General features: G+C 38.6%; 1 protein-coding gene across 7 annotated transcripts in view; it reads right to left on the reverse strand.

Annotated features, from left to right (window-relative positions):
- PLAGL1 (PLAG1 like zinc finger 1) overlaps positions 1 to 10,441 on the reverse strand; it is a 62,299-nt gene extending 51,858 nt beyond the window's left edge. For 5 of the 7 annotated variants that reach the window (XM_053591653.1, XM_053591658.1, XM_053591650.1 and 2 more), the window contains exon 1: positions 9,777 to 10,058. The gene's annotated coding sequence lies outside the window, so the exon portion shown is untranslated. Of the gene's footprint in view, positions 1 to 8,876; positions 8,908 to 9,776; positions 10,059 to 10,423 lie in introns of those variants that run through there. The other 2 variants (XM_053591654.1, XM_053591655.1) reach the window with 2 other exon arrangements.
- Between the last annotated feature and the right edge of the window lie 1,010 nt (positions 10,442 to 11,451).

The raw sequence follows: 11,451 nt of genomic DNA on the forward strand, positions 1-11,451 counted from the left end.
AAGCCAAGGACCTCTTTTCTCAATCCTGGATGCCGCTGAAGTTTTCTCTCATGGAACTGACGTCAGTGGTCATTACAAATGACAGTAAGGAAGGCAGGCTGACAAGGCCCAACCCAGGGTGCTGACAGGAGTGAAAGAAAATAGATAGGAAATAGATTAGAAAGTTCAATTTTATTAATTTTTTTTTTTGTGTGTTTTTTTTTTTTGGCCGGGGCTGGGTTTGAACCCGCCACCTCTGGCATATGGGACCGGTGCCCTACTCCTTGAGCCACAGGCACCGCCCTTATTAATATTTTTAAAAAATGAATATTGAGTTTCCCTGAACAATACAAGTAGGCCTTCTACTTTGAAATGATCCCGACTGCTGAATCCTAAGTTCCTCAAGATCAAAGATGTACCCCAAATCAGCAAAACACATGGCCTTGGGCAGTGAATGAATCTTTCCAAATATTCCAAAAATACTGAAAACGCCACACACAAAGTTACATATGATGTATTGGTAACAGTGTAAAATATGTAGAAAAGTTAAAATCACTTTTCGTTTTTGAATTGGCCACTTTCCAAAATACATGTGAAGTTTTGAATTTGCTCATGTAAGAGCTCTCTGTCTGAAGCTTATCAAAAGATACAGATACAAATCGCTCCAGAAAGTTGGGAATGTTGCCACCTTGGTTGCTAAGCTCTTGTGTAATCTTGTTTTAAGGAATCTATCATTCACAATGTCCTTTGCTGTAGCAAAAGGATAGTTACTTTGTGACTCATGAATATTACATGAAAAAATATTAAAACAGTAAATTCAATCCAAACCATACATGAATATGTGTAGTTTACTTACGAATGCAAGATAACTTAGTAATTAATCAATATGAAGTAAATTAAAATAACCTACCACACTAAGAAATTTTAAAAATGAGTACTTGCTAGGCACTAAGCATAATTTTTTTTTTTTTTTATTGTTGGGGATTCACTGAGGGTACAATAGGCCAGGTTATACTGAATGCATTTGTTAGGCAAAGTACTAAGCATAATTCTTAACCCTTTCTCTGTATAACTCTTTTAATCCTCTCAACAACCTTATATAGTAGACACTTGCTTATATTTCACAGATAAGAAAACTGAGCTACACAGAAGTAACTGCCCATGATCACACTATGTGACAACAAAGGAGCAGAAGTAGGAACTGAACCCACGCAGGCTGACTCTAGGGTCCAGCAGATTCAGAAAATGTACATAGTAAAATTTAATATTATTTGTGATTTAAAACTCTTGGAGACCTAGAAGCAGAGAGAATATTCCACATCCAGCAACAACATCATACTTAGCCTTGTTACAGAATTATTCCCATTTAAGTCGATAAGAATATCACGATCACTATCTCTCCTCTCCGCTGCACTCACAGTCTTAGTGAAATAACACGAAAACAAAAGAATGAGAGATGTGAAAATAAGGAAGGAAAAAAAACACTTGTTGTAAATTGTGTGCTTATAAAAAGTAGAAATCTATTATTACTTAAGGAAATAACATCCTGACTGGGAAATATAATAAGGAACAAAAAGAACCCATACACAGTATGATGAGGATCTAGAAATAAAGGTAACAAAATATTTATAATTCCTTTATTTATCAGCAAAGGACATAGATAATGCGAGATAAATGGAAAAACTGGATATTGCAAATATGTCTATTCTTTATGTAAACCTATAAATTCAATGACACTTTTCCGTGACTGTCATAAACTGGTCTGAAAGTTTGTATGGAAGGAAAAAAGACTCCAAATAGCCAAGACAGTTCAGCACAAAAACTAAAACAAGGTTGTGCCCTCTGACATATCAAAATGTGTTATAGAGCTATCTTAAGATTTGATCAGGCAATACAGAAAGCTAGATATTCTCAAAACAAAACAAACCTTGTGATAAAGCCCTTAGAAATACTACATACACAGCTCTTAAAATTGTCAGATTATTTCTAACTCATACCATCAAACTAAAAAAGAAAATCATGTGATAATTTCAATAGATACAGAAAAAACATCTGACAAAATTGAAAACTAAGTATATGTACGTACAATTCCTAGTTCTGTCCACTGAGAGAGCCAAGGAACAGTGACATCTCAGCAGCAAGGAACACTTAGCACCCAGATCACCGTTCCTAAATACCCTCCATCAGTAAAAGGCATCGGGACTTTTTGGAGAAATGACCCATTCTAACGTTGGGGCAGGGAGAATACTAAATGAGCTTAGAGCATTTCATAGTGCCAAATAGTAAGGAAATGCTTTAAAAAGTTACTTTTTAAAAGTGGGGACATGTCAAAAGGACAAGAGTCAGCCTGAAAAAATGTACCAATGTAGGCTTGGTGCCTGTAGCTCAGTGCTTAGGGCTCTGGCCACATGCACTGGGGCTGGGGGATTTGAACCCAGCCTGGGCCTGCCAAACAACAGGACAACAAAAAAAATAGCCGGGCATTGTGGCGGGTGCCTGTAGTCCCACCTACTTGGAAGGCTGAGGCGAGAGAATTGCTTAAGCCCAAGAGTTAGAGGTTGCTGTGAGCTGTGACGCCATGGCAGTCTACCAAGGGCAACATAGTGAGAGTCTGTCTCAAAAAAAGAAAAAGTACCAATATAAAGCTGGAACAACTTAAGTAGTATGAGAACAGCACTAAATTATAACCCAAAGACTAAATATTCATGAATACATGTAAATAATTAAATCAAAAAATGTGGGAAAGGGGACAAGTCTTCCTTAAGGAAGAATTCCAATTTAAAAAGTTCCAATTTTTAGTGGGCAAAAATTTAAGGAGAAATAGAATACCTGTACTACCTCAAAATATTTCCCTCAAACTATTTATTAATTGCTGAGGTGGTTTTAACATATGTCCATAAATTATTTGATAGTCTACCCTTTCCTTGAACCATGGACTTCTCTTCTAACACACAGAATATGAAAAGGAAGAAAAGTCCCATAATAATGAGAATCCTGGCAGACACCATCTTCACTGTGTGACCAGGGTTAACATCACTAGTTGATGCAGGGATCCTGTGTCCCCAGGTATGATGCAGCCAGGGGGGCACAGTACCTCCGTGATATTATTCTCCCCAAATCCATCACCTCAGTCTAATTGTGAGAAAACATCAAGCAAACCCAAATTGAGGGACATTCTATAAAATGCATGATCAGTACTCTTCAAAATGGCAATAGCATGAAAAAAACTGAGAAACTGTCACAGATTAAATTAGGGAGACAACTAAATGCAACACAGTATATGGTCTGGTTCCTGGAAGGGACAAAGGGCATTAGTGAAAAAACTATGTCAACCTGAATAAAGTCTGTAATTGAGCTAATATTATTGTACCAATGTTAATTTTTTTTGCTTTGTTTTTTTTCTTTCTTTCTTTTTTTTTTTTTGAGTCACAGTCTCAGCCTAGCTCACAGCATCACAGCAACCTCAAACTCTTGGCTTTGAGTGATCCTCTTGTCTCAACCTCCTGAGCAGTTGGGACCACAGGCACCCACCACAATACCTAGCTAATTTTCTATTTTCAGTAGAGATGATGTCTCACTCTTCCTCAGGTGGGTCTCGAACTCTGAGATCCTGTACTCAAGAGATCTCCCACCTCAGCCCCTTGAAGCGCTAGGATTATAGGAGTGAGCCGCTGGGACCAGTTACCAATGTTAATTTCTTAATTTCATTTCTTAATGTTGAGGGTTGTGTGAGATGTTAACATTAGAGGAACTGGATGAAGGGTAAACAGAAACACTCTGTATTACCTTTGCAACTCTTATAAATCTAAAGTTGTTTCAGAATAAAATGTTTTTGAAAATTTAATACCCATTTGTGAAAGTAAATCTTAGTGAACCAGGAATGGAAGAAAATTTTCTTAATCTGCTAAAGGGTATCTACAAAAAAGTACAGTAAGCAGCATCTTTAACAGGGAAATATTGAGGCATTCTCTCTATGAGATGAAAAAAAAGCAAGGACAATCATTAATACTTCTGTTAAACATTGCTCAGAAGGTTCCAGCCAGTACAAAAAGACAAGAAAAAGAAAAAAGGAATGAAGATTTTAAAAATAATCTTTTGCAGATGACACAATTGTGTGTTTGGAAAATCTCTTCACACTATCAGAAATATGAGGGAACTCAGCAAGAGCACAAAATAGAAAATCAATATACAAAAACAAATTATACTTCCATACACTAGCAAGGTATCTGGAAAATGAAACTGGGGGAGAAATAACCCCATCATTTACGATAGTACCCAAAAAATTAAAACTCAAAACCATGGTGAGTGTAACTATGAAAGGACTTTCTCAAGAGATATAATAGAAGATATAGGAGATATAATATGTGCATAAATTAAAAAATTCAATACTATAATGAACTCTATTTCCAATTGCTTTGTTTGTGGAGGTAATGTAATCCCAACTGAAAGTCCAATAGAGTTTTTAAAACAGCCATGGACAAGCTCATTCTAAAATTTATATGGGAAGGCAAAGCATTTAAATAGCCAGAACAATTGATTAAAAGGACGAAATTGGACGGTTTATAAGCCATGTGAAGACTTGCTACAAATTACAGTAATTATGAAAGTATGATACTGATGTAAGAATTGATAAATAGTCCAAATGGGACAGAACAGAGTCCAGAAACAGACCCAAATATATGATTATTTTTCAATAGTCTCTATTGCAATTTAATTGAAAAAGTAAGTTTTTTTAAGTAATATGTAGAGCAGCTGAATCTCCATATGAAAAATAATCTTTTGATCCCTCCTGCCACATACAAAAACTGGCTGGCAATAATCAATGACCCAACTGTGAGGATGAAAACTATGAAGCTTCTGGAGGAAGCCATAGGCAAATGTCTTTAAGATCTTGAGGGTGGGTAAAAATGAGGATAAAAAGAAAATTTTGTGGGCAGGATACAAAAAAGTACGAACTTCCACTTGCTACTCCCTTGCTTCTCTCCCCTCCCCCCCCCCCAATCCTGATAAAGTGAACTTCATAGACATAATTCTGCCAATCAAAAGGTACCATTAAGAAAATACATAGGCAAAAAACAGAAAGAAAAGAAAGGGAAGAAAGAAAGAAAGAAAATAAATAGGCAGCCAGCCCAGTTGCTCATGCAGGTAGTCCTAGCACTCTGGGAGGCCAAGGTGAGTGGATCACCTGAGCTCAGGAGTTCAAGACCAGCCTGAGCAAGAGCAAGACCCCGTTTCTAAAAAATAGTCAGGTGTTGTACTCAGTCCCTGCAGTCCCAGCTACTTGGGAGGCTGAGGCAAGAGAATCACTTAAGCCCCAGAGTTTGAGGTTGCTGTGAGCTATAAGACACCACGGCTTTCTACTGAGGGCAACAAAGTGAGATTCTTTCTCCAAATAAAAAAAAAAAAAAAAAGGAGAGAGAAAATAAATAGGCAAATGTCAGGGTAGGAAATATTTATAAATATGTACCTAAAAAAGGTTTCCTATTCAGCTTTATTAGAAACTAAAAATCATCAACAAAAACTAATCTGATTTTAAAAATGAGCAAAAGATTTCAGTAGACATTTTACAAGAGAAATGTGAATGTCCAATAAAAATTTTAAAAAATGTTCAACACTATTAATGTTCACAGAAATGTAACCAACTTACCCAAAGACCATCAAGTCAGCTCCTTAATAATACCCGAGAGATATGAATGTGTATTTACCAATGAGCGTTTCAAGCACATTTGTAGCAATTTAATTTATGACTCCATCCTGAAAATAATTCAAATGGTCATCAACAAGAGAAGGGATAAATAGTTGTTTATATCCACATAATGCAATATTATAGAAGAGGAGAAACAAACTTTCCCTGTAAACAGACAGAAAGTAAGTAGTTTTGGCTTTGTGGGCCCTATGGTGTCTGTAATACTAACTCTACTGAATGGGCATGGCTATGTTCCAGTAAAATTCTATACATTAAAATACACAGTTGGAATTAGCCAGTGGGCTATAGTTTGCCAACCCTTGCTATAAAGCAAAAAACAAAAAATACACAAAATACATGCAACATGGATGAATCTCAAAGCACCATAGGAACAAAAGAATAAACTCTATGATTTCATGTATATGAAGTTTAAGTACACCTGAAAATAATCCATGGTCATAGTAGTCAGGAGGTCATTGACTGGAGCAGGGGAGGGGCTCTTCAACAGGTGAAGGAGAAAACTTTTGCAAGGATGAAAATGTTTCATATCTCTTATCTGGGTGATGATCACACAATTATGCATTGCATATGTAAATTTAATCAAGCCACACACCTTATCTTTGTGTTTTTGCTGTACATAAATTATAGATCATATGGGGAAAAAAATTAAAGATCGAATATAGATTTGAAAAAAATCATCTAGAATTCAACATGCACATAAAATGTATAAAACACATAAAAGGTGGATTAAAAGACAAAAAGTCTAGCAGAAGTCTAATCATAGTTCCTAAAGCAAACAATAGAAAAGAAAGATAAAGGATAGAACTTTCCAGAACTGATGAAACATAAACCTTACAGTCAGGAGATCTTATGTATATAAAACATAGATTGATATTATATATAATATATATTAAAGAAAGAAATACATATACACACATACATACCTTGGCCCAAAAGTCTGTGCGTACAAGGAGCAGTTAAGACCACACCATAAAGCAATTCTCAAGTTTCAAAGAATTGGTAGCACAGGCACATTTGCTTGCTACAGTGCAAATCAGAAATCAGTAACAAAAGGACACCTCAAAAAAACCTTCCACACTGCAACTAGAGACTACTTTTAAAAGTCTCTCAAGAGAAAGAAAAAAAATATCACAATAAAAAAAACTTGAAATTCTTAGAATTAAATAATACACTACGTAGAAATAACAGTAAGTGAAAATCTGTAGTATTTTCAAATGACAAACGAACAAACCCAGGTCGAGAACCCATTAAGTAAGCCCAAGCATATCTGGGTACTTCATATACCAGAAGCGGCACTGCAAATCACAGGTACTGGGACAGTTTACCTTTCCAAATGGAAAAAAGAAAATGAATTAATCTTGACCTTACAACATAAAATACAGGCAACTCTCTCTCCACACACACACACACACGCACATGCACACACATACTGATACATATATGTCTCAGGTAAATTAAATGTGGACAAAATACAAATTTTAAAACCCTTAGAAAAAATTTAGAATATATTTTATTAATAGTAGAGAACAATATCAAGACACAAAAAGCACAAAGAAATGTCTGCAGTTTAATATCTGGCAAGCTTGTAACCAACAAATTATTTTAATCTAAAATAACGTTTCCATTAGAAATTTCTGCAATGATGAAATGCTGTTCTAGAATACAGTATGATATAAAATATATAACATAATAAAATATAAAAGTCACATGTGACCTAGAATGATTGAGAAACTAAAATTATTGAAGTAAATATGACTGCATGTCAGCATTTTTAAACCCTGAGTAGAAGTCTATAAAGTTCTGTTTTCATACACTTTTCAGTAATTAATTTTTTCATGATAGATTTTTTTGAGTTTAGAAAAATTACTACATCAAATATAATTCCAAATTTGTGCAAAATATGTAAATGTGTCTTTTTTGCAAAGTGAACACACCAAATGATTTTACATTTCTTCTAAATACTTTTAAAAATATTGTGAATTATTTAAGGTATAAAAACACATAAAAGACAATTTAATGACTACTGACATGTCCACCACAGAATTCACAAGATAAAATATTACCGATAATAAGTTCCCTAGGCACCTCTCCCAACAAGATTTTTATTTTTCTAAAAAGATGCTGGAAAATATGAATGATAAACTTAGAGCTCTGGTTTCAGGCTTGTTTTGTGACACCCATATTTTACTATATTTTGGAGAAACTCTAAAATTCAAGCCTAATATATATCACTTAGCAGAGAATTACAAGGCAAGTACGCGTACCCTATTGCCCAGGTCAGGAGATAAAGTATTGCTAGGATCCCAGGCTTTGCATGTCCCTTCACATACATGACCACACTTTCCTCCTCTCCAGCTTGAGTTTTATGGTATTAATTTCTTTACTTTTTTTTTTTTTTTAACTTTTAATGCCTATGTACACATCCCTAAACAACAGCTTTGGTTCACCAGATTCTGAGTCTTACGGAGATGGTATCAGACACTACTCTTCAGCAACATGGATTTTTTTTTTTTTTTTTTGGTTCAACACTGAGACATATTTGTACTGAAACACAAAACTACTCCATTCACCACAGGTTCAATGTTCCTTTTTAGGACTAGTGCATAATTTAGTGTATAATTTACCTTTCTCCTTCAGATGAACATGAAGGTTGCTTCCAGCTTTGGGTATGACAATAAATCTTCTAGTACACGTCTGCTTGTGTATATGTATGAAAATTTATCTAGGGCAGTGGCTTTCAAACTTTTTTGACCATGACTCATTCCAAGGAATGACGTTTGACATCATGACACACATCTGTGTGTGTATATAACTGGGGGGGGGGGGTGTTAAATGTCATGAAGCATAAAGTTTCCATGACCTGAGACACATTCTGATATTTTCTAGTCTATTACTTTGTGTTTTAAAAATTCTGATCATTAGCCACTTACACGATTTCATGACCCACTAAAATGGGCTTCAAGTTCTGAAAAACGTTGTTCTGGAAGAGGAGGAAAACCCAAGCATGGGACTGCTGGGGTCAAGAACGCAGACATCGGACATGGTCAACCTTTCCAGATCCTTAACTTTTATCTAAATGTTCTTATGTAAGCATATATAAATTTCTACTATTTAACTTTAGGGTGAAAACCGTGAAACAACAGAACATTTTACCTTTTCGTTCAGTCATGAAACAGTATTAATCACTTACCCCATGCGCTAAGCCAGCAACCTCTGGGTTTGGCGAGACTGATGGGTTAATAAACCGAGGGAGGAGGTGGAAGAGGAGGACTGGGGGAAAAAGGGAGGGAGGATTTAGGGGACCAGGACTTCAGTGAGGTCCCAGAAAGCTCACAGGAGGGGCCTCCGATCCTGCCTGGGAGGGAGGGCTTAGAGGATTCCTGGAAGAAGGAGGACCTAAGCTGGGTGTTTCTATTTTTAATTTTTATTGGTTTCTTAAACATAAAAGTAACACATTTGTTAAATATATTTTTTTCAAAATTACAAGCGTATATTCAATAAAAAGTAAAAATCCCCCGTACCGTCCCAAAAGTTGGACGCGGGGACCAAATAACCAAAGTTGCATTATCAGTTATACCAACTAGGAAATTTTTAGGAGCTCACGTTTTTAAACACTTTTAAGAGAATTATCTGATGGAGCTCATGATATTAAAGCGTCCAAATGACGGTATTTTCCATAATGGATACAAATGCAAACATTTACAGTTTAGTCGCACTATTACTTTGAACGGACTTTCTCTTTTTCTGGCCTTTTGGCGAGGTTAGAGTGCCTGGTTTTAGAAATCGAGTCTATTTACTGCCTACCAAAAATGTGCAAAAGGTACAATAAGCGGTATTCTAAAGCACCAGGCGACAGAATTTTTGGTCAAAGTCAGCTCGGCATGCCCGGTGACAATTCGCCGGAGTTTCACACTCGGTCCCGGAGCCCCGGACCCCGTCACGTACGTGGCGCGTAGGCACCGGCACACCCTCCCCGGCACGGCAGCCAGCCCAGGACCGTCCTCGTACCGCGGCAATGCCGCGCCCCGCCACCCCCGGCCGCCGTGGCTCGGCCGCCACGCAGCTCCGCCACGAGCATCCAGCCACCTACCCTGCAGGGCGAGGACCCCCAGAACTCAGGCACGGCCGCTCAGGCACGCCACCTCCGCAGCCATGACGGCGACCCGGGAAGCGCCCTGCGCGCCAAGGCCCGCGCTGTGCTGCGCTGAGAGCGAGGCTGTCCCGTCCGTCCGCGCGACCGCCCGCCAGGAGAGTGAGGCCAGAGTACGCCCCAGACGTGTCTAAATCAAGGCTCGGGGCGTTCCCGACGGGCTGAATGACAAATGGCAGATGCCGTGGGCTTGCCGCCCGCAGCAGCCAAGAGGATGGCTGAGCTGAGGAGGCCGTGCACAGGCGGAGCCCGGGAGCCGGAACGGCGCGTCCGCAAGGAGGGCGCTGGGGCCCCTGGCGGGGGCGTCACGTGGCAGGAGGAGGCCCCGCTGGGGAGCCGGGGGGTTGGCTGCTCGGGCAGAGGGAGAGGACAGGCACCCAGAAGCCCAACCGATTGAGTCATCGGTGTGGGCAAAGCCAAGGTCGCCCAGGTGCAGAGCTGGCGCAGGTAGACCCAATCCTGCCCGAAGCTCTGTATCGGAGACTGTTCGCTTAAGTCACCACCAGGATGAGCCTCCCTGAACCAAATCGTAAACGAGAAACACTACAGATGCTGGAAGAACGCTGCACTAGGCCAAACTAACTCACCTCCCTCGCGGGCAGCGGTGAAGTCACAGCAGCCTTAAGTTCGGCCGCTGACTGTGAGCCAGGCACTGTTCTAAGTAAGCACTTCCCAGGTTAATAAATGGAATCCTCGCGGCAGCCCCGGGAGAAACACGCTCACTCCCATCTTACGGCTGAAGAAATGGAAGTACAGCAAGATTAGACACAAGTAATTTCATCATCATGGGGCCATACCATGCATGCTTTAAGTAGTTTAAAGATTTTCAGTGTTATTTGAATTTAAGGAAAGCAAACTTAAGTAGCTCTCCAGTGATTGCTTTACACCCCTACAAGACGTGCATTCCCCAAAGAGGCCTATGAACATTAAGTAAAAAGACCAAGAAAGGTGTAAGCACTACACTTCCACCTACCTCCACCCTCTGCTTCTCAATTTCCATTGCTAGCATTACTTTTGGCTTACTGGCAATTATAACGTTTGCAGTTGCTTGGAAACCTTATTTGCCCAGATGTTCAGTCTTAATTCTGTATTTAAATGAATTTGATACTCACTGCAACTCATCCATTCCTGAATTTTAAATTTTTATTTAGTTCCCGATGGACTACCGTCTTTTCTCAAATCATTTTCTTCAGGAGGGCTTATACAGTTCTGTGATATTTGAGGAGATCTGTTTTTATCTATACATAAATAAAAACTGAGTTGGGTAAATATTTTGAATTTGCACCTTCCTTCAAAAGGCAACAGAACAAGAAGGCAATTGCCTCCCTGATATTTGACACAGGTTTCTGTGGAAAGATCTGAATCCTATGTAATTTTTCCCTTAGAGGTGACTTGACCTTCCTCCTCAGATGCCTGGAAAATTCTTTATCATTAAAGTCGCTTTTACTATCTTATATGGGTTATGTCTCAGTGTCCATTATTCTGTATCAGTTCCCCCGCCCCAGCAGATAGTATGACCTCTCAGTTTAGGGATCTCATCTTTTCTTAGTGGAATGAGTTCGTTCATATTGTTAGATCAGAATAACCTTCGGTTTTTAGGGCTGTTTTTCTATTT

This window comes from Nycticebus coucang, chromosome 5 (assembly GCF_027406575.1).
Source record: "Nycticebus coucang isolate mNycCou1 chromosome 5, mNycCou1.pri, whole genome shotgun sequence".
In the NCBI taxonomy this organism is placed as follows: Eukaryota; Metazoa; Chordata; class Mammalia; order Primates; family Lorisidae; genus Nycticebus; species Nycticebus coucang.